A 26,670-nucleotide genomic window follows, 5' to 3' on the forward strand; every position below is an offset into this window, starting at 1 on the left:
GGTACAGTAAGTATAAGAACCTAGGTCTTGGCATTTCTCTAATGTTTTCTATTCAGTGACTTTTTTTTTGGGGGGGGGGGGGGGGGAGAGAGACCAAGACACTAGTACTTATGATATGTTGAAATTTCTAGATTGTAGATTTTATCAAAATAGAAAATACTACTGCTGTGGTGCTGTTGGAAATGCCATCCTTGAGATCTGACTTCTTACTCTGGTTGTCTCAGGGCTAGTTTTTGTTCTGGCATTGATTGCAGTGACAATGTAATGAACAAAACAATTCATCCCAATTGATTGTATGCTGCTGTGTCTGTATGTCTCTTGCTAAACGTTTTGTTGGTGCCATTACTGGTAGTGGTCATGATTACTTCTGGTTCTGCATATGATTACACTAATGCAAAGTGAGTACAAAAAGCTGCTGTATCAGAATAGATGTATTTTGACCCTGTACTCCACAGGTCTGATTTAGTGAAATAGTAGGTAGGAGATTAAACTTCTAGGCTATTAAATTGTTGTTTGCTATAGCTGTAAAATGATAAAGTCCAGCCCGTTATGATTTTTCTTATTTCAAGTTTAGATAGCTTCTTAGTGCTTATTTTGTGTAATGACTAGTCTTGTCTAGTATAATAGCTCAAACCCTTCACCCTTGCAATATTAGAGTTCTTTGAGTAGTATAATAGATCATATGCATTCAGTATCAAAAAAGAACAGTGCATAATAGAAATGATTAAAAACAAATAGTAATTCTTAAATTGAGATCTCTGCAAGAGGCATACCTATCCATTACAGCAGCGCAGTATTGAGAATGTAACTTAAATAGGCCATTTTTTACTGAGCTACAGAGTGGTGATTACTCCCTGTCATCTTACCAATCTTACTATATTTCTTCTTTGTTATACATAGTCAAGATATGAATACATGTAGGCTCAAAAAGTAATAGGAAACTTACTGCCTGGTTCAGGACAAACAACACTTCACTGTCTTCAGAATTGGACTGCAGGAAACTACGATCATGTACTGCCAAGTAACTTAAGCCATTTAACAAAAAATGCCAAGATTGTTGCATAGAAGATATGTTGTAGCTAATGTGACTTAGAGCCTATGCATGTTAGCTATTGCAAACATTAATTTTTGTATTTACTCTGAACTTAAAGCTGGAATTTCTGACAGTTGACTTTGGTCTCTAATATTAATTTGAAATAGACCTTATTAAGCCAAATCCTCGGTTCATGTAAGTTGCCATGGCTTCTTTCAAGCTGAACTCCATGGGTTCTTTGTTTTTGGACTGTTCCAGAAGCAAGGTTTTTCAACTATGTTAAAAATTTTTATAAGAAAGAAGTTGCTTGCTTCACTTTATTTCCAAACAACAATGCAATTGCATTAGTCAGTTCTGTCAGTTTCATCTGTATGAGACATTGGTAGAATGTGTGGAAATCCTAGGGGAGAAGAAATGTATAGTAGTTTTTTTCCTTAGACATCTGCAACACTTGAAATTAAGAATCTTTGTTCCTAAGAAACCTTTTCTGTTCTTTGAAAACAAAAAAGGTGGCAAAGAACACAAATTGCAAATACTTATGCAAAAGTATCTCTATGTACAGTACAGGAATTTGCTTATGATTAACCCCATTGACTTTAGTCAATCTATTATTATTTTAAATCTTTTCATTTGTTATTCGAATAACACTACTCTGCCTTAAAGGAAGGTTAATGTGAGTGGACTCAAGATGAGAACTATGATTCTTTGTCACCATTCATTTAAATGGAATTGCTTTGTATTAATGTGGAGATAGATAAGATCAGAATAGAGGAATATCTTCTACATTAGACTTGGTAAAAGAAGGGGGGGGTTGTTTGTTACTGTCACATAACCCTGAGTACAGTGTATAGAATAGCAATTTTGAAGCTTTCCTGTGTCAGCTTCTTCCTGAAGTACATTTGACTGATACTGAGGACAGCCTTCAGGTAGACTCAACAAATAAATATGATTTCCTTCAGGAAGGGGTATGAGAAAACATTGAAAGAAACTACAGTTTCATGTGTATACAGATATCATTTATAGTAACTTATTCTTGATGTAATAGTAAGGCAGTGTGCTTGCATATTTTAGTAGAACCATTTGGCACACATAACAAGGCTCGCTAGGTAAAAATGATAAGATATGCCATGAAAGAAGCTAGAATTATCTGAATTATGGTATAGATGCTCAGACTTGTAAGAACACTTTCTTTTTTCACCAAAACAGTGACTTAGCAGTAAGCATTCTTAGTGTCTATGGGCTATATTACTATATGGCCTGCATGCAACAAAATAGGGGCACATAGTAAGATTTGTTGTGAAAGGCTAATTATGAGACAGTCTCCTGCTTAGTATTGCACTGTATCAATGTAAAAGACAATTTTGTGTAAGAGCATTCCTTCAGGAAAGTGGTGCTGTCATACCACCTGTGTAATAGTGCCACAAACTGAAGTATGAATACGGTCTTGCAATATCAGTAGTTTATTCATTCATGAAATGCTTTAGAGTATTTTTGAAATGCATACACTCCTTGCCCATGGAATCTATTTGATTTATCTTGGATTGTGGGCATCTTGACCCAACACCATGTTTAAACTTTCACAACACTTTTCAGCTGACTATTAAATGCTTTGCATTTTTCATGTGCTTTATATAACTTCTGTGTCTGTGTTCAGTGGATGTTGGTACTAATGCCTGTTTGAACCTGTTAGGTTTTGTCCAAGCAGTGAATCATGTTCAGATTATTAACTGATGCTGGTTGTTTTGCCATAGATCTACCTATATTTTGATTCTTTGAGCTCATCTTTATTGCATAAAACTTTTATATAGAGGTATTGGTTATATTAAGTATTTTGGTGATGCTAAAGAGTCTGTTCAGTGGAACTTCAAGTAGCTAATTGCAGTAATCAATAACTGTACAACCAAAAGCTTTTTATGGATTAGGGGCTGAAGTAGCTCAGGTGGGAGAGTGTTAGACTTAAGATCTAAAGGTCCCTGGTTCAAGCCCGGGCTTCAGCAAGGGAGGTCTTTGTTGCTCCTTCTCTGGAGACAAAGCCCTTCTGGATGCAACCCTGTCTAACATGCTCTAGGTGACCCTGCTTGAGTGTTTCCCAAACTCTGCTTTTTGACTTCATAGTGTCCTTTTAAGGATTTCTTTTGTCAGGTGAATTCCTTGCCTACTAGATAAACAGCAGAAAAGCTTTAGTTCTTCCAATTTATCCTGCTGGATTAAATGTCTTGTATTGAGATAACCAGCAGCAATACACCCCTCTGGGAGACTTCTGTCAATTAGCTATGCATCGCACACTATGGCATTGGTGGAAAGTCGATTGTAAGAAAGCTGTTCTTTAAACACCCAGGACTGTGTTGAGGGTGGTTATTTTGGGGGGATTTTCTTGTTTTACAAAAAGCCTTATAGTTGCAGCTATTGAAGACTTGTGGATGTGTTCATGAGCATGAAGAATAGTGCAGTAGCTTTGGACAGCTCCTTTTGGGGTGCTAATTGTCTTTACTTACAGATTTCACAAAGTACTAATGAGGGACCATTTAATGCACAGCTAATCAAGCTTTCCTCAGAAATGCAAAGAGAATGATGCATCATCTAAAAGATAAGGGACTCTCAGATTACAATAGTTGGTTTGTAGGTGGTGCATAAACTTGTCTTTTATGGTCATGAACATATCTGTATGCCTGAAGCCACTATGATGGCATTATTTTAAAAGTAGCAGTGTTAAAATTCCAGGCATCCTGAAGCTTGTCAGAAAGTTTAACTTTCCCCTATGATCTTAATGATATTCAGTGTAATTCAGCCTAAAGGAAAGTGGAATGTAAATAAGGCTCTGGTTGGTGTAGTAGCAGCCTATGGCATTAAAAAGAGGGTGCAGTCTTAAGAGAAACCACATCTAAGATAGCCACAATTCAGAAGCCCCTGCTGCAGCTTTTGTATACTGGTGTATTTGATCAAGAACCGACAGCTCATGTCTCAGTGTTGGACAAGCCTTATTTTCATGGTGCTGTGCTGCTCTGCAGATGCTTTAGAGGACCTATACAGCGTCATTTTACCATTTGCCTCAAACTGAGAAGCAGAATTATTTCTGGTAAGAAGTTGGGCATCTTTGGTTGAAGTGTGGTGCTGCTAATGCCAAGGTTGTGGGTTCAGTTGCTGTGTGGGCTATGCTGAGGGTTGGACTAGATGATCTCCAGAGGTCCCTTCCAACCTAACTGATTCTATGATCTTCTGCCCTGTATAAGTAGGGAATGTGGAGAGTTATCAATGACTGCTCTGCTCATTGAGTGCCTGCTGAGCCCTCTCAGACTGAACTGCTGCTGCTGTGCCTGGCAGGGTTGTTGCAGTGTTTCACTGCATAGATTTGTTCATATATGTATTTGTAGTTTTTTGTGTTGTATATGGAGACACAGATTTGCTGGGGGGAAGGGGTGAAAGCTAAGCAGGCATCAACTGCATTTGCCATTGCAGCCACAACACTGGTGCCACTCATCCTTGGTGTCCCTAGTTCCTCAACATTGCTGATCAGGTTTAAGAAAGTGGAAAGAAGCTGTAGTGTTGTATTGGTCATGTGAACTGCACATGCAGTCTAGCAGGCCACTCCTCAGCTGGAGTGTGGACCAGACTTCAGTTAGTTTCTCCCCCCCATTAGCCAAATAAAAGTGAATTTAATCTGTTTATGCTTTCCCCACCCTTTCTTCAGCACTGATATATCTGCACATGCCATAGCACTGTTACAGCCTTTTACTATCCACTGCCTATCTAAGCAGATGTAATAGAATCAATGGAAACACAGGATGGTAAGGTTGGAAGGGACCTCTGGAGATCATCTAGTCCAACCCTGGATAGGATGTGAATCTGTTCTCAGTTACACTAGCCTAATAGCACATAGGGCTGTAAGATGTTGTGAATAAATCTGGGTTTATACAGAAGTAAATGACAGCACGCCATACCATTCTTAAGAACCTTTTTTTAAAAAAAAAAAAAAAAAAAAAAAAAGAATTTCTTTTAGACAGCTGATTCTCTTTTCACCAGTGCTCAAGTCAAGACAAAACTAATTTCATGTGATTACTGGAGAAGGAAAACTTTAAGGACAAAATGATACGGGAACCTCATTAAAATGGAAATGCTGAAATATCTAGGTAATTGGGCATTGATTCTGTCCCCACCTTCTAAGTCACTTCATAAACTGTGTTGTATTAAAAGTAATGTCTGAAGGATGATGCTCTAACATCTGCTATTGCTGAAACAATGATTTGCTTTGGTTTTCTTCTCACATTCTTTCCACATCTGCATATGTGGATCTCTCCTTGATATCAGTCATTTGTGACACTGATTGCTCCTTTGCTGGAAAAACTCAATGGATATGGAATTGTTTCTTCAGTTATGAATGGAATATTTTGGGGTGAGATTTCGTTGCCGTTCACCTTAATGCCAGTGGCATTATGAAATGGAGCAATGTGAGTAAGATCTAGCTGAGTAAGATCTAGCTGAGGGCTGCTTGCACAAAGTCCGTATACTATTATGTTCCTCTAAAGGGTGCTTTTATGCAGCTTAAGTTCACAGAATTTGGCTTGGCTCTCTTCTGAAATGCTAGTACCACCTTGCGTGGTTAAAATTAAGGAAACTTTTTTTTTTTTTTTTTAAGTGATTTGCCTGCAAACATTGAGAACAGAAAGAGGAAAAAGTTCCATGTTGAGAGTGTTCTACTTGTGTTTGGGATTTTGTTTTTTGACTTTATGGATCAGTACAACAAACTGATTGTAAACATGTCTTGCTGGATGTTTATTTCAATCATTCTGGCTGTGAGTATTCTGATGAGAAGCAATATGTTGCTTTGTTTTCAGTTCGGATGACTGCTAGAGTACTTAGTTGCATGTACCAGTTTTAAAATTAAGTTTACTTACAAATATGACTTTAAAAGTCACTTTCTCTCTATTTGTGCTAGTAAAGTCCAACTCGATAGAAATTCATAGCAAACAAAGGATGAACAAGAGATTTGAGGAAAACTATTTGGTTATCTTTTCCAGTCTCCACTTACCATGCATGTTAATTTTGTCAATTCTCTTTCAACATCCAAACTATACCCCAATTGGGAAAGCACATGCTTTAAATCAATTCTTAGCCAAGAAAATGCTTGAGCTTAATTTTAAGTGTGTGCATAAGTTACATTACTTAAATGACTCTTAAGTGTTTGCTTAGATCTTATGTTGTTTCTGACTAAATATATTAGAATTTCAATTTTAATGTAAAAACTGTAGTATAAAAACTACAGTATATAAAGTAAACATGGATATCTGCTTTTGCCATGAAGTTACTGACTTTGATTCTCATGGTCATTTTCTGGTACGTGGCTGAAATTGGAAAAGAATATATTCAACTAATGTTTTTAATATGCTAAAAATACTAAGTTACAGAGAAGAATCCATATTACAGTAATCCTGCATATATACAGGCAAAGAGTACCCAATGTGCACAGCAGATGGTTTCAAAGGAAATCCTCGAGAGCTAGGATTAAAAAGCAATTTTCAGCAGGTTCAAAATGGGTCTGCATATTTGGGTCACAGATATTAACTCTTTCATTGCAACCAAATGAGGAAGCATTCTTGTCAGATTACTATGAAAACATTTCTCAGCTGACTGGTGGACCCTGTGGAAGAAAAACATGAAAGTCAGTTGATTCTTTTTCTAGCCCTGTTCTAACCACAATGAGAAAACTGATTTAAGACAGTGGTACGTTCCAAGTTAATGGGATTATTATTCAGCTGACTAATGACATTGGCTAATCTTTCATATGTGGTTTCTTCAATTCTTGTTTAACCATGCACAAACTTGCATGAAAACAAACATTGTAGATTAAAGTGTTCATAAAGAATGATCTCACTTTTACTATTTGGAATTTGAGAAGAGTTGTGGGTTTTCTTGAGGAAACCCGAGATATAAAGATTAAGATATTCAAATCCCATTTGGTTTCAGATCTCTGAACTGAGTTCCTGCTTTTTTTCCCCTTGATTTTATTTGACTCTGGATCAGAATTTTATTTTTGTGCTGTAGTAGAGGAGTTGAGTGTATGCAATCCTGATTGCTTTTCCTACCTATTGCTTCATTTTAAACTTTGATACTTAAATTTTAGTGTTAATAACAGCAGTCTTCTACCTTCTTAAATGTGGCAACTACACTTTAATCACCATTTATGGAAAAGTTTAAATATGTACTCTTTCAGTATTTTTCTGTCCCTTTGGGCTATCATGAGGATGTTTGAAATAGTGATAAAGAAGAAATTGAGCAGCAATACTAAAAGATTTTGTTCACCTCTAGATAGGTGTGGATATGTGCTCCAGGTTGCTTGGAAGTATGCTATTACGAAAGGAAAGCAAGCCCATGTTTTCTTGAGCAGTTCTAGGGATACTCAGTGATTTGAGTACAGATCAGCTTTGTATTCTGAGATCAAGAAGACTTTGGACTCTTAGCAGATATAAATAGCTTAGCAAGATGTAGATTATTAGCTTTAACTCATTTATACCGGCTAGTAAATATATTAGGAATGTAATTTCAAATTTACAGCAGTGTTTCCTTATACAATGTAAAGGCACTTTAAGTTTGACATGAATTAACTGTTCTTTTCAAAGGCCCTTCCCTCCTTCCAAAGTGCAAGTTCAAATCAATGCTTAAGCAGTATTTATCACTAAACAATGAGATGCAGCAACAGATACTATTTTATCATATTCCCAAAGCTAAATTGGGTGCATTTTAAATAGATTTGGAAAGCTTTCTGAGCAAAGGTGACTGATGCTCTGCTAAGTGAATTATAGAAATAATTGCTAGTTTAAATTTCAGCCTGTAGAGGAGTTAATTGCATTGCTCTTTGGCTATCATATTAGCCACATGTTAATAGCAGAGGACAATGTAGTTCTGAAAGGGCATCATAAGTGTCCTAGTGGGATAACTAGCAGCAAGTATATCCACAAAATGTTAATTAACAATTTTAAGTAATAGATGTCTTCTGCAGAACTGGTCTAGGATAGATGTATAATATTTTCTGCTATTCAGAAAAGAAAATTCAGGGGATGGATGAAAATAACATAAGTTTTCTGTGCTCAGTCCTTGTTCCAAAACTAGAATCTTTCAGTGGATGCAGGAGTAGGTTTTACTAAAACTGAATCTGCTCTTCTAGTTTCCTGTTTTTAGTCATATGCCACGGGAATGTTTCCAGTGTATTTCTTGATATGACAAGACCTAGCTTCATGTAGTCTTACTGGTTTTCTTTTGTGTTTTTTTTTATGTGCTGTAATAAGGGAGTTTCAGATGATTATTCCAGGAAAGAGGAAAAATAAGCTTTTTAAATTGTATTTTATTTCAACAATTGCATCTTAATTTGAGGTATCAGGACATAGATAATCAATACATTAAATTTTTACAAGTAAATGGTGGAAGTTAGTGTTATAGGCTTGTTAGAAGCAGAATTCCATAGCTGTCAGAGATAAGTAGGGAAAGAACAGGCTATCAGGAGCTTGAAAATGAGGTCAAATAACTTAGGTAATATAAGGAAAAGACAATAAAGGAATGCAAAGAGAAGGCTGAGTGCAGAACAAGGGGAGTGAATGCATCTTGATCAAGATTGTCATCCAGATTCTCAGTGTGAGAATGATAGACTTGTGGTGTGGATGAGCTTCTCTGCGTTTCTTCATCGACAGTAGGTTTAGTAAGTTGAGGAGGAGCAGATAATGAACAATTGATTCTTCTCTGCAGATCTCTAGGTTGCTGTCGGACTTAGACCTAATCTGTGAAGATAATTAAAGTTAGCCTGCTCTGAAGGCTGTAAGTTCTCTACTTCCCTTCCTCCCTTCCTCCCCCCCCAATAGTAAAAATGAAGCTAGTGCAGATTTTTTATGACTGTACATACCTGCAGGTGTGATTTCGTAGTGGCAGTTTTGTATTCCTCCAACCTCACTGATAAATTCTCTATCAGAATCCTTACAGTGAACTGTCTGTAAAGATACCAAAGATAACAATATTTTGAAAGATGCGTTTAATCAGTATTACAATTGATAAGCAATCTTGGCATGGTAGAGGGAATCTGCTTGTGTTATTGTATTTGGTTGAGAATAGAACAACTTGAATATCAATACAGTGTCTTTACCATACATTTTATATAGAGAAGCCGGAGGAATGAACTTGAGGGGTGAAAATCTCTCCTGTTATTTTAATGACACGAGATGGTAGTCTTGGTGCTATCATTTAGCACAACAGTTGCTTGAATTTCAGATGCTGTAATAACATAGCAGGACCACTTAAAATACCTTTACTGTTTATTAGGGCTGCTTACAGGAACAGACTTGTCTGCTTTTTATACTGTAAACTAGGAAGTGTGGTTCTTGGGGGCAACTGGGCTATACATATACTTTGCAGGGCATATGATCTAGCATGTTGATTTCTATCTGGTAAGTTGCTGCAGGGAAGCAGCCTTTGATAGTCTGGAAATGGAAGAATGCTATACTTCTGAGCTTGTTCTAGCAGTACTTTAGGATCCTTTGGACAATACTCTGACACTGTACTTAACAGTTGCACATGTTGCTATTGACAAATTCCATATTTCTAAAAGTGCCTTTAACCATTTGACACTCTTGCACCAATGGAAAAGTGCAGTGAGCTCTTCATATCTGTGCTCTTTTTTTTTCCCAAAAGCTATAGGCATAGTGTTTTAGCCTGTAGAACAAAAGTTAGAACAAGTTATATAGCCAACATCTTCACCTAGCTAAGTTATTAGGCAGAATATTTGGCATGGGTGCTAAACAGTTTTCTGCCAAGAGAGCCTTACTGATAGTTGTTCAGGGATGAAGACAATCTCTTGTTTGTTCATGAGAGCTGTATCTTTGATTTGTCAAAGCCATTTTTGCTTTTCAAATATCTGGATTAATTTTAATCAAACCTTTGATAACCAGCTGTGTGGTGATTATGGTGGTGTATTCCTTAATTCTCATGGCAGATATGCACATATGCATTGTCATTTTGATGACTTTGGTAATCTGACCCATAGAAACTGAAGCATGCTGTGCAAACTGTGTGTGGGTGTTTGTTTTTTTTTTTTTTTTTGACCTGCCCTATCCTTGGTGCCATCTCTGTTAAGATGGAAGAGCCTGCTTGAAATGTGGTCTGCCAGTTTTAAGTAGAGTGGTAGTGCCAATTACAGACTGATTTAGAATAGCCTCAAGTAAACAAAGAAATAAAAGATGATTCTCAAGTTCTTTTTTATTTTTTAAAAGCATGTTGTATCTGTTAAGTCTTGTGGCTTTATGGAACATCTATCAATACCTTAATGAGAATTCTTCACATGGATTTAGTAAACTGAAGTGACTTTCTAAAAACAAGAATAGCTCTAGGCTTTCAAGTGTTCTAGATATCCTTTTACAGCCTAATAAATTTAAGAGACTAAGGTCTGTAAGCTCTAAGATCTGAAAGTTTTTTGTTTTTTTCCTTTCAAAACTTTATTTTAGGGATTTTTACTGTAAAGCCGGTAGCAATAGTCTGCAAAACTTGCTATCTTCCCCACCTCTAATCAAAACTTTTTTTGTTGATTGACCATACTCAGAGGGCTCTACTATGGGGAAGAAGCATGGAGGGGTATTACTCTGCCTCGTTACACTGTACTTGGAATACTTCATGTTTAGTGCATGTCAAGACTCACCATTGTATTACCAGATCCCTGTGTCCTGTCCTGTTGATTCTTTCCATAATGGAACACAGTGCAGGAAGCTGATGGTATCTGGTCCTGCTTCAAGCTTATGCAGTGGATCCGTGCAGCAAAGTCAATCACAACAAATTACCCTGTAAGTTTTTAGAATCAGGATTCTACACCCACCATATGAATCCTGCTGAAGTCTCTTCATTCAGAGCCCTGATCTACTGCTGAAATCCTGTGTGACAATGAGAGGTAAAGGTGCTACAGCTATGTGCTGTAGGTAAAGGTGAGTATGTATCTGATATGATGCATCTCAATGCAAAACTTTAAAGTTATTTAAGCATCTAATTTCTCTGTAATCAATGACTCAATTTGTGAATGTGTGAAACTGAAGTTTGAGATTCAATGACCGTGTTTTCTCATGTGTAACAACAGGTTACATGGTACTACTATAATTCAAGGAAATAGGTTAAGTGATTTCCCCCATCACTGGTTAAGAATATACAGTCCAAAGAAATATCTCCTTTTATCTTTCTAAATTGATTAAATTGTTTTGAGTTACTGTTTCCTGTTGGAATAAGAAAACATGTAAAAAGGCACTCATGGATGTATTTATTCACACACTTCAACATCCTTTAAGTCCTCTTTTAAGCTTTTTCTCTCCCCCCCCCCCCCCCCCCCCCCGGCTAAATAAACAGATTTCAGCAACGTTTCATCTACTCCCTTCAATTACTGCTGTTGAGAAGAAGTTTCTGCAGTTGCAAATGTGCTATTTTGTCATGTCACATCAAATTGCATCAGCCTTATATTTAGGAACAAAAAGAGGGGGAGGCAGAGACAGGATGTGGCTACAAATGGAACCAAAGGGTTTTCTTAAATATAGGCTGAAAATAGACAATCAAGGCAGTAATGCTTTTTTTTTTTTTTTAAGGAAAAAAAATCCATGAAAAGGAAAATCAAGTCAGTGACAACAGAATGAAAAACAGGGTTGAGGATGTGAGAAGAGGGAGTTCTAGATGGAGGTGTGGGCTGGTGTCAGGGAAAAGCTGATGAACTTGTCATTTATGCAAACACCCTTTCTAAAACCACTTCACACCAACCTGGTAATATAATATATTAGACCATGTACTGCTCTTTTAGTTCCTTCAGTGCTGGCTAAAGTTATTACCTATGTTCCCTCCCACCTTGTTGCTGGACTTGTCACCTGCCCTTTCCTTTGATTGTTCTCCCCCCCCCTTTTACAATTCAAAGCTGAACTGGTTGATTGCTCCCTAACTTGACTTAAATTTTTGCTGAAATTAAATTTTTGCTGAAATAACTTAAATGACATGTCTCTGCCAACTCAGCTCTTAGTCTTAACCAAATCACTTGCAGGAATTGATCTAATTGCCAAATTCTCATTGACTAGTCATCTGAGATCTGTTATATGCTTGTTATCTTGATGTAGGAATGGTTCATGATGTAGGAATGGTTCATTAGTTTTTTTTTCTCAAAATATCATTAAATTACTAAGACTAAAGTTGATACAAAGCAAAATGACTTAGCTTTGTTCACTTTTTCAGCCTTTTGGCTGAAGCAAAACTATTGGCATGATGGCTGAATTTGCTAATACTGTGGGGTTTTTTTCTGGGTCCTGCAATCAAGTGGAGAATTCCAAGTTTTCTGTGGCAACTTTATATGCAGAAACTGGATATTTTTGTTCTGTTACTTCTGAATGTAATTTGTAGGGGTTCTGCCTTGCTAGATAAGGGTTTCTTTGTAGAGGTAACCAAACCAAATGATAAAGAGGGGGAGTAAGTTACCTAACTAAGCAGAAAAATAGAAAAAACTAGGGAAAACATAATTTGTGAAATAAACCTAGCAAAATTGACTTAAACTACAATGGAAAAATAAGAACAAAGCATCTGAAAAATCTCTTTATAAAGTTTTAAATGCTAGTAGACCAGTAGAAGGCCTTCAGAGTACTTAGAGTGCTTATATGCTGGAAGTATTTTGAAACATGAATTAACACGAATTAACCCTTACAGAGCTTTTCTGTGGCACAAGTGTTGTTCTGTCTTGAATAACTCCTCTGTTACTCTAGTGTAGCTTTGGAGGAACTCCACTGCTATCACGAAACACAGGCACAGGTATTTTTTTAGGTTGCCAGCAAAAATTGTTAGTTCGAGAAGTCAATAGAAGTAGGTTGGTTTACATCAGTCAAGAACTTGGACAAGTGAGTTTTTCTTTATGGTGGTATTAGGCATTTGTCTGGAGAATCCAAGGCAGAAAAGTTAAGTCATCCAAATCAAACTTCAGTACCAATCCAATACCAGTATTCCGAATTCTTATGTTAGGTATATGGCAACATACAGTGTGTGTGTATATATATATATATACACACACACACACATATACTATATAAAAATATCATTTGCTTTCTCATAAGGGACTGTGGATCAGTCTTTTACATTATTTTTCTACCTTTTCATCTCTACTGTACTACTTAAGTTAACAACCTAGCATTAACAAATACTGGGTTTTCTGTTGGTATAGACAGTTCTATAAAACCTTGATTAACTGTTCTTTTGAACTTTTTGAGAGCAGTCAAATTAGTTTTGAGAGCTATACATTAACATTTGGTGTTCAGAAAAGGTTTACACTTACAAAACTGAGTAGGCTGGGATATAAATAGGCATAGAGAATTTTCAGTATTTCTCCATATAAAATAGGAGACTTCAATTCATCACATTAAAAGAGCGTTAAATTTAATATATTATTTTGGAAAAGTCTACATTTTAAGTAAGAAAATTGGTTTGGGTCTTCGGAAAATATATTAGCAGCTTCCCCATGAAAAACGGACTTTTTTTGCCTTCTCAGAGCTGGGCAGAAAATGATCTGTTGAAATCCAGAGCATAAATTATGCCTGTAATACAGCTTGCTTTGGAGTTATGAGTCTGGTAGGAGGCTGATGGAAATTAAAATGAGTTCTGAAAGATCAATTGTGTTTGCAAATCAGCAGAACTCTTGATGCAGATACGATCTGTAGGTCTACCAACAGCTCCTACTTATCAAATAAGAAAAATACTATTCATTTAATACAGTTTAGCACTTGGAATCTCTTCTCAGAAGTACTTGGTGATGGTAGAGGTAATATTTTTATTCTTGTCACCAAGGATAATAAGGATGCAATAAAAGTTTGGAAGCTTGTATTTATTGGATTATGACAGAAGTAAATCAAACATTATTTCAAACTGAAGCTAGACAGGATAAAACACCAAACTGTTCATGTTTAAATATTACTGACTCAGAGCCATGAAATTTTGTATTTTGATGCAGTAATCCAAAATTTATCTTCAAATTTGTTTTACAACAGCACAATAGCCCACCTATTGTGCTAAATCCAAACACTCAATGCAGTTTGATAGAAATGTGGCAATGAAACATTTGCCGCAGGCTTACTGGTGTGTTGTAAACTGCGCTCAAGGTAGACAGGCTCGCAGATGGGAGAAGACATACTACTGATAACAGCTTTTAACATGAGTAGTAAGAAGCTGATGTCTTTAACTTGTCTGCAGTATTTGTTGTTCTATCTTATTTGAGTTTTATTTGGTAAGTGCATCCATTGTCCATAGTAAAGTACACTGTAAGGGGAATTATCCCACTAATCTGTGTACACTTCTTCCTGGAGTGGGGGAAGAAAAGAGTCATGAAGAGATTCTGGTGGCACTTAAAGCATTTATTTGCTTAGAATTTCTTGTTCTTTCTGCCTGTCTTCCAATTTAAAAAGCTTTCTGATGCTTTACCGTCTTTAACATCATGAGGAAAATTATGAACACGTCAGTAAACCATGTTTATTTTCATTGCAAAGGATTTCAATTCTGTCTTTTTTCCAGAGTAAATCACAGAAATATTAAATGGGGAAGGGAAAAAGGATGCTTCTTTTATATTTGGGGTCTGTTTGTTTTTTCAGATTTACTTAGTTTAAAATGCTAGATAAAAACTGCAGATCAACTGAGAAGACTCCATAAGCATTCTTCAGATTGTGTCAGTGTGGGTTTTTTTTTTTTTATGAACACCACTATGACAAAAACATGTTCTTTGGTCTTTGGTTGAAGTGAAAGCATTGTGGCTCTCTTCAAATATGTTATTAAATCTGTATTGTTTAGATGATAGGATGGGTAAAGACACTTGTACTGAGAGCTGTGTCAAACTCATCATGACATATTCTAATTCTAGTTCACTTGCTGAATTTCACAGCTATTTGTCTGGGCATTGGGGTAATTTGGAGGGTTGAGTGAAGCCAGATTGACTTTAATGAACTGATTTTATGTATTTGATTCATTTTGGCAAAAAAAGGATGCTATTTATGGAGTATTTTGTATTGTGAAGACTTCTGTTCTGCCTGTCTCTCAAACTTTCTCTGGGCCACTGTCTTTGTACCATCCCCAATAATTACATCAAATTAATTCAGCATAATTAACTAAATTATTAGCACTGGAGGTTAGCAACATGACTTCAGTTGAACTGAAGCTTTTATCCCCCTTTTCCTGAGGTTCCACAAAATGTAAACAAATCTGAATCATAAATGAAAATTAAGGCAGCTCTTTCCAGCAAGTGCTTTTGCCAGTCTGAAGAACTGTCCTGCAACATTCAGTCACTAAAGTGTTGATAATATGCTGTCTGCTGGAAAGGGAAAAGAATCCACTTTCAACACTTTAGCCTGACCAACAACATACCTAGGATCCATTTTTGGCTTTGCTATTGATGTATTATATGCAAGCTTATATTTGATCTTTGTGTCTGTCCTTTTTCTGGAAAGTAAGGCTAAAGATATTTGGGTTGAGTAGATAACTAGTCTTTTGTATTTGGAAGTTCTGTATTTGGTAAGGAGTATTTAATGGACTGCTTAAATTTTCTGGGACTAATTGTAGAACTTAGATTAAAAACCCTTTCTTGCTTGGAAGTCCTTGCAAGATGCTGGGACAAGTGAAAGTGAGTCTATTCCAGCATTCTGGTCTTAAATTCAAAGGGATTAAGTTGGAAAGAAAGAATATTACCTTTTGTTTTGAATGCTGCAATGCAATATAGCTATTATATGTACTATATCGCTGCTTAATGCTATATTATTTAATAATTGTGAGCAGATCATCTGTTTTAAGCAATAGCTACACATTTCTTAAATCTAATGTTTTTTCCCCAAGTACTGTGTGGCTTGTTATTCTGACTGATGGTGATTTAAATGTAGATGGTTATGAAGGAGGGAACAGGAAGGGAAGTAACATTAACTGGGGAATTCTCAACACTTAATTGCTATTCTCATCTAAATCAAGTTCATGACACTACCATCAAAGTAAGTGACCAAGGATCTGCAATACAGGATGGCCTGGGATGCATAGATGCTCTTTTAGCTGCACAACTTCTTTCTTAGCTGCTTCTACTCCTATTATGCCTAATCCTTTACTGGCATAAAGCATTGTAGGCTTGTTAAAGTCAGTGGAAACATACCAGCTTGATGTTGTTGAACGTCTGACCTATTAGTGGACTCTAGAAACCTGTTTGGAAATTGCAAAACTCTCCTTTTCCAACTTATGGCTTCTATCTTCCTTTTGGAAGCCTGTATTAAATCATAAAAGGAGAGAAGCAGCAAGGATTGAGCTAATGCAGAAAACACATTTAATCATCTTCTCAAACATGTAGACCAGTAATTCCTGTAATTTAAATATGTTACAGTAAGATCTGCTACTGCTACATCAGCCATAGCTTTCATCACCTCTGTCTTTTCTATTGAGTCAAATCATGAAAGGCTAGAATCAATTGTTAAGTAGCCCTTTTTGGAGCCAGGTGCCCATTTCATGAATTATGGACTTGCTCCAAGATTTTTCTTCTCATCTGAAGAGAATATCTTAACTTTTTTTTTTAAGTGTAGAGGAAAATGATTCCCTGAAAGAATGGAGGTGATATTGTTCCTTCAACAGCCAGAGCAGGGAGAATGTGCAAGTCTCACCCTAGTTGGTTTTGAGCAGTGCTCCTCTGCAAAATCCCGATGCAGCCAACAGTTTATTTCGGGACAAACCAGTTGCAGGACTGGGATCTCTTAAGCTTGCTGCTAGTCAGACTTTTTTTGTTTGTTTTTCCAAACAGATTTTTTTTGAGGCTATAGTGACAGTAAGGTTTTTGAGGAAAATTTGAGATAGGACTTTAAGACCTCACAAATGTTCCTAAGATATGGTGGGCATCTGTCCATGTGATTAAGTGTTGGTATGCTAACAGTCCCTGATTAGTGAACTGTACAAGTTAAAATCCCCTTTAAGAGGCTAGACTCCTAGACTTAAATGTAATACTGCTGCTTATAAACATCTCCCCCATGAACAGGCATGTACTCCACTCAAGACAGTGGGCCAAATTCACCCACAGTATAATTCTGCCACAGACAAGTTTACACTATGGAAGGTTTTGACTCACAGTTACTTGGATTGAGGGCAAAGGATTGGAAGATGTTAAATTGCAGCGGGTGTGGGCTTGGGATAATGAGAGCAGGTTGTTCTTGATGCTGTTGTAAAGGGTAGTGTAAGCTGGGAAGGATGATTACAGGATGAACTGTGGATGCCAGGACATTGTACAAGTCCTGTCAAGATTACTCTAGGGATTATGCCTGTATAGCGACAACTGAGAAGGACATGCCACAATGGATGAACAAAGTGAAGAGTTATACTGGAAAGCTCTGTTGCACTCTAGATTTGGTTTCTCCTAGACTACATACAGACTTTGCACTGAAGGAATGATAAAAGCATATTTTTGGTTTAAAAAAACACAATAAAAATACTGATGTTTAGTCAATAGTGTGGATCACAGCAATATCCTTTTGCTTCTCATAAATTCAATCTCTTTACCTTTCTGTGCCTCTAGTCTTTCCATTGAGCTTTAGTACTCATTTTCCCAAGTAGGCCCTTTCTGACCTAATTGGTAGTTGCTTGTTTGAAATATTAGGGGTTTTTTTTTACTCTTTTGTTAAAGACTGGTTGTGCAGTCCTGCTCTATCAAAGTGAGCCTATAAAATTAAAATAAACTTTAGCCTGTTTCACTCTTTCCCAAATAGTCAGGAAGCATGACAAAATACATTGGCAAAGGACATGGAGTCATGATTAAAAATGTAACAATGAATTATTTCAGTTAATGAATGAACAGCTTCATTAAGAACCACAGGTCTGAGCTCATAAGGGCTATCATAGTTGACTACGCAGAGGCAGTCGTCCTCCTGTACCAAGAACAAGTGTGCACAGAAGAAAAATCTAGGCCCATTGTAGTATTTTCTGAACACTTAAGGGAGGATCAAACTGTGGTAACTGAGTTCTTGTGAGCTAGCTGTAGGGGGAAGCATGGAGTTAGATGATCAGAGAGTGTGAATACTTGACTATCTTAACACATACTGACTTCATGCTACTCTCATACCTATAACTTGGTTGTGCAATGTTAGCTTGAAGAAATGTTAGTGAAAGTGATTTTACAACTACCTCCGAGTGCAGTGCAAAAGAGCATGGCTCTTTTCCCTGTTCTGTTTTCAGAGCATTAATCCAGTGTATTGTTCTGTAATGAAAGCTTGCATTGAAGTATGAATTCTGATAAACACTGACAAGACCCAGGAAGTAAACTTTAAGCAATTGTCTTATTTCCCCCAAACATGGCATTGAGGTCGGACAGAGATGCTAATTTTCTTTATTTTCTTGGTATTTTTCTTGTAGTTTGAAACTGGTGTGCTACCAGATAAATGCTTATTTGTACAGTGGTATGCACAAAAAGTGGTATGACTTAAGTGATAGGATAACACCATGTTGTATGTTATTCTTATGGAAGCAATGAGCTTTATGTCCAGTTTTTTTTTTTTAACAGTCTGGTTTCTTACAGTCTTCCCCTTCAGAAAGCATATGGAGCCAGTCCACTTCCTGGGGGAAGCCTGACCAGCAAATCTACTGGTAGGTTATGTCTTTTCTTCCCTGTTCATAAACTAGAAACCTGAGTTTAAGTATCTCTAAATGTCAGGAAAGTTGTGTCTACAGAAGCGTTCTTTACTATGAACAGAAATGCTGGTGTTGTTTTCTGCTCTTTTCTCCACTCTTAGGAACAGCATCTCTGCTAAGGGTTTTAAAATACATGGCCTAGATTCTGGATTAAGGAGTCATGCAGGGGCTTGCCGATTATATCATTTTGTTAAAAGCACTATACAGACAGGTATGCAGTCAACAAGAGTTCCATGAGTGCTATGGAAACCCAGGAATACTTATGTATGCATAATGTAGCTTTAATAGATCTGTTACCTGACTGGTGGCCACTTTGCACAAATTACTATATTACAGATTACTATGACTGAAGAATACTGGTGTTACCTGCTTCTGTTGCTTTCTCCTTTTATTCTTTCTCCTTGTATTCTCTTATTCCTCTTAACATACAAAAATTTAGTACTTTCGTCATTTATATGTTCCTTAGGGCAAAGACAGGTGCTTTTCCTATGGTGATACAGTATTTACTCTGAAAATGCAGACTACATCATCCAAACTATACAGCCTAAGCCAAAATACCTTGCTCTGTCTGCTTCCTAACATAGTATTACTGTGATTTCTGAAGAAAAACTCACTTTGAAAGCAAATATCTGGCAGTCAGGAGTTGCACAGAGGGCCTGTAAGATCAGTGTTGGCCTAGTCTGTTGTGGATCTTTTTATTACAGCATAAAAAAGATTCGGTAACAGCGACGCTTTTATTGAAGTAGCTTAGTGAGGAAAAATAAGAAGCAGAATTTACCTTGTTTGCAGACTTCTGTCACTAAATGTTGGTGTTATTTGAGGATGAAGTCTTGCATCAGTTTTCTCCTTTAACAGAAGGTCAAATATTTTTCTTTCTTATTACAAGTTTGTAAGAAGCAAGGTAGAAGAAAAAATACACAAGTAATGGTGCATCAGTTATCTAAAATGTAAAGACCAAGAGTACCACCACAGTCCCTTACTCTAAGCAGTGCTGTTTTCACCCTCAGATCTGAGGCTATAGTTCTAGTTGCTAGAGCTGACCTCCTTATTCAAGAATACAGACAGGTGTCAATGAGGTGTAAGAGTTACTGAGGATGATGATTTTTCTGACGCTGAACATTCGTGAGCCAAGTAGGGTAGGGAAACAGAATCAGACAAAATGACAGCATCCCAGGAGTGATGTGATGGCCTAGGCTGGTGGGTGTAGGTTGTATTTAAACATCCTTATACAGTTTTGTTCCCAAATCCTTGTTTTTTCTGATTGTTGAGAAACCTGTGCTCACTGATCTGCTGCCTCGTGTAAGACTTTTGTAAGTTCTTGAGGCCCTGTTGTAAGGCACTCCTCCCATGCTCTTGTGATTCATAGTTTATGAAGTCAGGAAACAGTAGCTCTCTATTTTAAATAATCAAAGACAGCATGTGTTTGTACCCTCCAAAAGAACTTACATGCTTTGTTTTTTAACTGGGTATCCTACATAATTTGTAATAGTACTGTGCCCAGTTGAAGTAATTTTAAACCCATAATTTCAGGCAGAAAGTTAGTATGCTAACTACTCCAAAGTAATAGGAGAAACTGCTATAACTAAACTGGAACTAAGCACTAGAACAGTCTCAAATTACAGTATCTACAAGAAAGAAATGAATGAGTGGGAAGTTTATTTTAAAGCTGATGGCACTAAGGTGTGTCTCAGTTCATATTCAGACATGACCTCAAAGATGAACATATTTGATCAGAAAAAACAAGATTCATGTTAAGTGTCTGAGCTGAGCAGTTTACGGATGGGAAGCTCTTACGAGGTAATGCCTTTCAGAATTTTCTTTGTGAGTCAGCACAAAAAAGGGAGAAATTTGAATTCAATCTAAAGCAGAGAGATTCTTATTTGTTCTCATATTACTATCTGAGCATGCTACAAGGAATATTTCCCTAGGCATGCTCATCAATTAACCAAAATAGAAAAGGTAATTGAGCCTTAGTGGAGGAAGCATGTTACTTCTCTAGTGTTAAGACTGCAAGTCTCCATGTCTTTTTGCTGTTTTTAAGCTGTTATGTGTCTTTGCTCTGCGATACCACAGTGTAAGATAAGACATTTGCACTATGGCTTTGTTTAGATAATTTACGTAAGTGGTCTTCATCGTGAAAAGAATTTCATGTTGTGTTACAGCTTAAGTGGAGAACTCATTTGTGCCTTTTCTAAGCCTGTTGATTTAAGTCTATATTCAGTTTTTCTCTGCCATAAAGCATCTTTTACTCATACTCTGACCAATATATATATATAATATATATAATAATGTCAGACTTCCAGTTACCTTAAAGCTGCTTTACACTGTATCAGCAGTAAAGGGAACATAAAATGTGTCTGAATAGGAATTGCAGTTTACACTTTATCTGTAAGAAAATTCTCCTCAGGGTCTGAAAAGAATGGTCTCTTGTGTGCTGCAAGCATGCAGTACTGCCAGATGTGGTTTGTTCATTGTTTAGTAACCTTCCTGTATTTACAGGATTTAAAGCTAGAATCTGACTCTCCTTGTTGTTAAAATTTCATCCTGGACCCTCTGTATTAAGGCAGATTATTAGACAACTTGTGTTGTACTAATGCATCTGTGTTGTGCTGCTCACAGGCTGCGCGCTGCTTGCCAGGGCAGTTCATCTGTATGAAGCGCTTTTCATTTTGTCTTTTACAGTGGACTTTCAGTGGCAGGTTGAGGTCTGGATGAATTGTTAAGATAGTGGCAGCCAAGGACCCAAAATGCTTCCTGGTACTCTAGGTGCCAACAAGATAAGGGAAAGTGGATCCTCTGCGATTCTGATAGCCCAGAACAGGCTGCTGTCACAAGAATGCTTCGTCCGGGTCACAGTTTACTTTGCTCTAGAAACCTTCATGAGGATGAGTTGCGTTGATTGTTTGGTAGTGGCAAATGCAAGAAATGGGAATGATCAAAGTACTTAGTTATGAATGTGCGTTGAATAGCACATGTATTCTGATACTTTTAGGAAATAGTCTTTGCCTACAACAAGTAACTGCAATGCACTAGGTGATGTGTCTGGGATGTTTGGCTTTCAGTGCCTCAGGGTGGCTGATCTGCCTACCTGTAAATAATGGGAACTCATAGACTACAGCATACTGCACAAAGGGGCTGATCAGAAGACATTTTGGGGGCGGGGGGAGGTTGTTTGATAGGGTTTCCACTATTTCACTTTTGTCATTAGAAAATTGTGGCAATTCTGTTATTCAGACTTGGCTTCAGCTTTTGGCTATTGATTCAGATTTTACTTTTGTCTTCTAAATTAAAGAGCCTTTTAATTTTCAGTGTTCCTTCATGTGAAGGAACATACGCATTCTAATCACATTGGCACACTTTTAAGCTAAAGATTGAGCTCTAAGACTCAGTTGAAGGTACTTTCTGCCCCCTTAATGCCTTTTCTTTTTTTAATGTAGACATACAAATTAAATGAAGCTTCCTTCTGCTTATGAAGGTAGTTACTTTTCTTTTATTCATAACTCCCTTATTTTTGTGTTTAGGGATCACTTTATCCTTCTCCTCCTTTTCTTTTGCATAGTAGCCTGCTGGGAGCTATGTTTTGTTGCTTGTTTGCTATGATTCTCTAGCTCTTTTTCCTATTCTAGAATATAGTTCCTTATTGTGTAGCTATAACCTGTACACTGTATAATGTTTAGACACAAAGTTTGGAATGGGCCTAACCTATCCAGAAATTTACCATCAATTTTGATTGCCTTGTTGTCAGTCTGTGTCATCTACAAGCTGTGCCAATTAGTTTTGCTTACTGGGAGACCACTGCTGAGAGCATCTAATAGCATTAGGCCTAATCCTGTTGCCCGCAGAACTGCCTGAGGTATGTCGAATCAATGGTGACTTCCTATCAACAAACAGATCTTTGAGATCTGTCAGCCAGTTCCTAATCTCCCATATGCTCTACTGACATTGTATAGTGCTAACTTTACATTGCAAGATTGAATCTCTAAAATGTGCTATTGTTGCATTGTTTGGTGTTGCTTCTCTGCCTTATGCATCTAGCAAAGCATTAAGCTTCAGAGAATAAAAATAGAAACGAACAGAACAAGAATGTGTGGCTATCATTATTCATGCAGTAGGACATTACAGATCATACTTGGAAAGGGCAGAATCCACAATAATGACAGGCCACACAACTCGTCAGAAATGATCATGTCAAAACAGTAGATCCTAATAAAAGCCCAGCATGCTGCAGAGATTCATTTATTAGAATGTGACTTCAGCATTGTACATATTCACCCCTACAAAGGAAGCATATATCTACGGGGCAGGATAGCTGTATATCTACATTGCTTAGGGCAGCAAAACATTCAGTAACTATGAGCAAATGTGACTTCGTAGGATGGTACTTACTGGTTTGCCTAGGGTAGCAGAACCCAGAGAGCTGGCCTTGGACATAATGTACTAGTCAGTCTCCTGTGACCCTACAGCGGGATAAAGAAGATATATTGCACAGGGTAATAACCAAAGAAGACGGTTACTACACAAAGAAGTCTGCTGCTCTACTGCAGTGTGTTGTAAAAGAAGTCCAAGTCCAGAGTCATAGGCCTTTCCTGCAATTACTGTCTAGGAGCCTGTGAAACCTGAAAGAGGTTTAAGATAAAAGAATAAAAATCTTACTGCGTAGTAACAGTCTACTCAAGTGTCTTCCTAGACCAGTGTCAGAATCTGAACCAAGATCTTTTGTGGTTAAAGAGGCTTCAAGAGGCTTCCACTTCTTATTTTGCCAGTCTGCTTGTTACCTTGTGCAGAAAATCTTAGCATCTCATCTTACACAAATAGCATTTTTGGAAGCTTTATTCATACTAATGTCGTCAGGCCTAGTGAAGACCTTATGAGTCAGGTTAGAGAGCTTGGCTCTGAATTTGTAATAATAGGTCTGCTGGTGATATCTTTTTTCCTCAGTCTATTACAAGATGTTTAGACTTGCATTTTAAAAGAGGATAAATAATTTTGACACCATAGATAACTGTAGAGATGCCTTATTTTCAAGCTGAATGATTGAATAAAATTTCAAATGAGCACAGAATTCCTGAAATACTTTAATATTGCATATACTTTTGAACAGACAGGTCACTTCTCTGCTGTTAAATGAGTACTTAAACTGCTGGGAGTATTCCAAGGTTCTTTCTAATTCAAACTAGATTAGTATTAATCAATTGATGCTTTGCTTTTATGTTTGATTATTTTTTTTATAGGATTTGTTTGCTCAATTGCTTTTTTACAAAATCCACTGTGTAATTCTAAGCTATTTTCATGATTCAGTCCAAACAGCGTACTAAGACCCAGGGAGATGATAGGATTTTCTTTCTTTTATTGCTGTATTTATTCTTGAACATCAGCTTCAGGATCCCTAGGTAGCTTCAGTAACAGAGCTAGTAATACAAAATAGTGTCAAAAGCTTCTATCTCTCCATGTCAAGTTTCTGTTCCATCTAACTTCTGTTTTGTGTGCTTGGTTTTGTGTGATATGGTAACGGGGATGGATTCTCCAGCAGAGAACCTGATTAAGATAAGTTTGCCATGAAAGATGATTCAGTAATCCAAATGCTGAGGTAGTCTGTGGGAACTTGGCTCTGTTCTGCTAGAAATTACTAAGTCGTTCATATTCAGCACCTTAAGATGTTAGTTGCCCTGCAGAGGTAAGCATCTCAGCTGACTACAGAGCGAGCTGGCAAGACAGTATTCCAAATTCATTTTACATCAGTGAAGTACTCAAATTCAGTGGAAAGAATCCAGGCCTATCTCTGTTCCTCAGCATTGGAATGGATGTAATAGTACTGTGCCTGCTTTACAAAGGTACTGTAAAATCAGTATGCTAGAGGTCATGAAGTTTGGATATGATAGAGAATCATAAACACCTGAGACTTATGAAGAACCAATACCAGAACTAGAATTTTGAAGTAGTAGGAAAAACGCATCTCCATCTTGCAAAGAAACGTGTATTGGGGAGGGGAGACTATAAACAGTGACAGTTTAGATAACTCTTTTAACATTTAACTAGTACTTTCAGTTTCTGAAGCCCAGCTTCTGCAGCCCATTTAACTCTAGCCTGAAGAGATTGAGGTCTTAATTGTTGAACCAAAGACTTGCTTGAAAAACAGTCACAGTAGCAGAAAAACATCTGAGAGCAGGGGCATAGCGTCATGCTAGTATCATGGGTACAGCTATACACTGGGTCAATTGACAAGATTGCAAATGCAGAGTGCAAGATTAATTGGCTTTGGTCAGCCTTTGCTTCACTATCTGAATATCATTATCAGGAATGTAAATGATTATGCTATGTAGAGAAATACCACAATAGTCTCAGTGTCTCCTTTTATACTTGTCTCTTTTTAAATAAGCCTTTATCTAAATGCAAATGTGATTTCAGCTTTCTGATTAGGACATTATACAGTCATCCATTCCAGAAAAGCACAATTAGTGGATTATTTCATTTCTGACTCAACAGTTCTTGGTTTAGAAAGTTGGTTTGTTGTGTTATGCTTGATATTTAAGTTACAGGAAGGAGACTTACATTATTAGAGTCAGAATTACAGCCATATTTTGAGGTTTGAGGGATTTTTACTGAAAGATAGGTAATCTTGGTAAAGAAGAAAAAGTAATGTTTATGGGATTTGTGTGTGGAGAGGTCTTTTTAGAACAAAAGACAGTAGTACAAATTATTACTGTGCTTGATTGTCCTTTTTGTGCATAGTAAGGGTCAAATTATCAGTAACAACTGAAATCTGTTATGAGATGTACAAGTGCAGAATTTAACCCTACCCATTTTTAGGGTCTGTTGTGTCACTGTTTGAAAACCTGGTGCTGCGACAGGTCATAAGAAGACTTCTGATTAAATCAATTGCATTTCCAAAATACTTGTTGGCTTTTTCATGTCTTATGGTAAATTTCCAGTGAAGCAGGACAGGAAAGGTGTAGCTGGAGAAAATCGCCTTGGAGAACTGAAGTAGAATTTGTAAATTGGGAGAATTCCAGTGGGAGGAGTAAAGGGCTTTGCATTACAAAGAATGGTGGAAGATAGTTAATGCAAGTTGTGCAATTAGAGTAATGGAGTTCTGAGGGAAAGAGATTTGAAGTTATTTGGGAGAAAATGAGGTGACACTTGGCCACCCTTTTTCCTTGTGCTCTGAGCATTGAGGCTTACTCAAATCAATTTAAGTCTTTCCAGTAGCAACTGACTGAACTCAGATCACTATCTGATGCCTTCCCAGCACTCTCTTCCTTCCAGCTTTGACAGTGATACTGCCCTGTCCCAAGAAAACAAAAGAGATCAGATTTTTCTCTGCTATACTTGGCTTTTGCTGCCAATAGTTTTATACACACTTTTTCTGTTCTCCTCTGTTGCTATCACTGTTCCAAGCTGGAGGAAAGAAAAGATTACAAGAATGTCAAGGGCAGGCAAATCCTTATAAATAACAAGTGCTTGAAAGCTTTGTTTTATGTTCGGGACAGGCGTATTGTGGCTCAAAGTGGAAACTGCTGATCCCAGAAAGAAGCAGAAGACTGACCTTCACCTTCTCCATTTTGCTCCTGCTATACATGTGAACAATTGTCACAGTTGTCACAGTTGGTCTTAACCAGCACAGTAAAATCTATAAATTTCTTTTTGCTTTACGTTTATGGGAAATGATGCAAAAGAAGCTCTTATTTGTATCTCTGCTCTCAAACCTTTCTGAAATTGCAGTCTGTTTTCATGACCTTCCTGTCAGTTAGGTAGCCCAGAACTACATTTCTGCTCTGTGGTCGTCTTGCCCCCATCACTGTAAAAGGGAGGGCAAGTTAACCCTTGACAGAGTCTGTTAATACATAGCAAAAATCCAATGATTTGAGCATCTGCTCTTTTGAGTAACACGTGCAGATCTTAATACTGAAGTGTGAAGAGTGAGGAATTGTGGGTGACATCACCAGACTGCCATTCAGTCTGTCTGGTGGATTCAGTGA

The 26,670-nt window shown here is 37.2% G+C and overlaps 1 protein-coding gene and 1 non-coding gene across 9 annotated transcripts in view; both read left to right on the forward strand.

Moving 5' to 3' along the window:
• LYRM9 (LYR motif containing 9) overlaps positions 1–26,670 on the forward strand; it is a 43,979-nt gene that overhangs the window by 5,245 nt on the left and 12,064 nt on the right. For 5 of the 8 annotated variants that reach the window (XM_062592161.1, XM_062592160.1, XM_062592162.1 and 2 more), the window contains one exon: positions 18,582–18,649. The exons of 2 other annotated variants lie outside the window; for them this stretch is intronic. The gene's annotated coding sequence lies outside the window, so the exon portion shown is untranslated. Of the gene's footprint in view, positions 1–18,566; positions 18,650–26,670 lie in introns of all 8 variants that reach the window. One more of the 8 variants, XM_062592159.1, reaches the window with a different exon arrangement.
• TRNAL-UAA (transfer RNA leucine (anticodon UAA)) lies at positions 2,958–3,030 on the forward strand. Its single transcript has one exon. It is a non-coding gene; the product is annotated as a tRNA-Leu (tRNA).

Source organism: Rhea pennata, chromosome 20 (assembly GCF_028389875.1).
Source record: "Rhea pennata isolate bPtePen1 chromosome 20, bPtePen1.pri, whole genome shotgun sequence".
Lineage (NCBI taxonomy): Eukaryota > Metazoa > Chordata > Aves > Rheiformes > Rheidae > Rhea > Rhea pennata.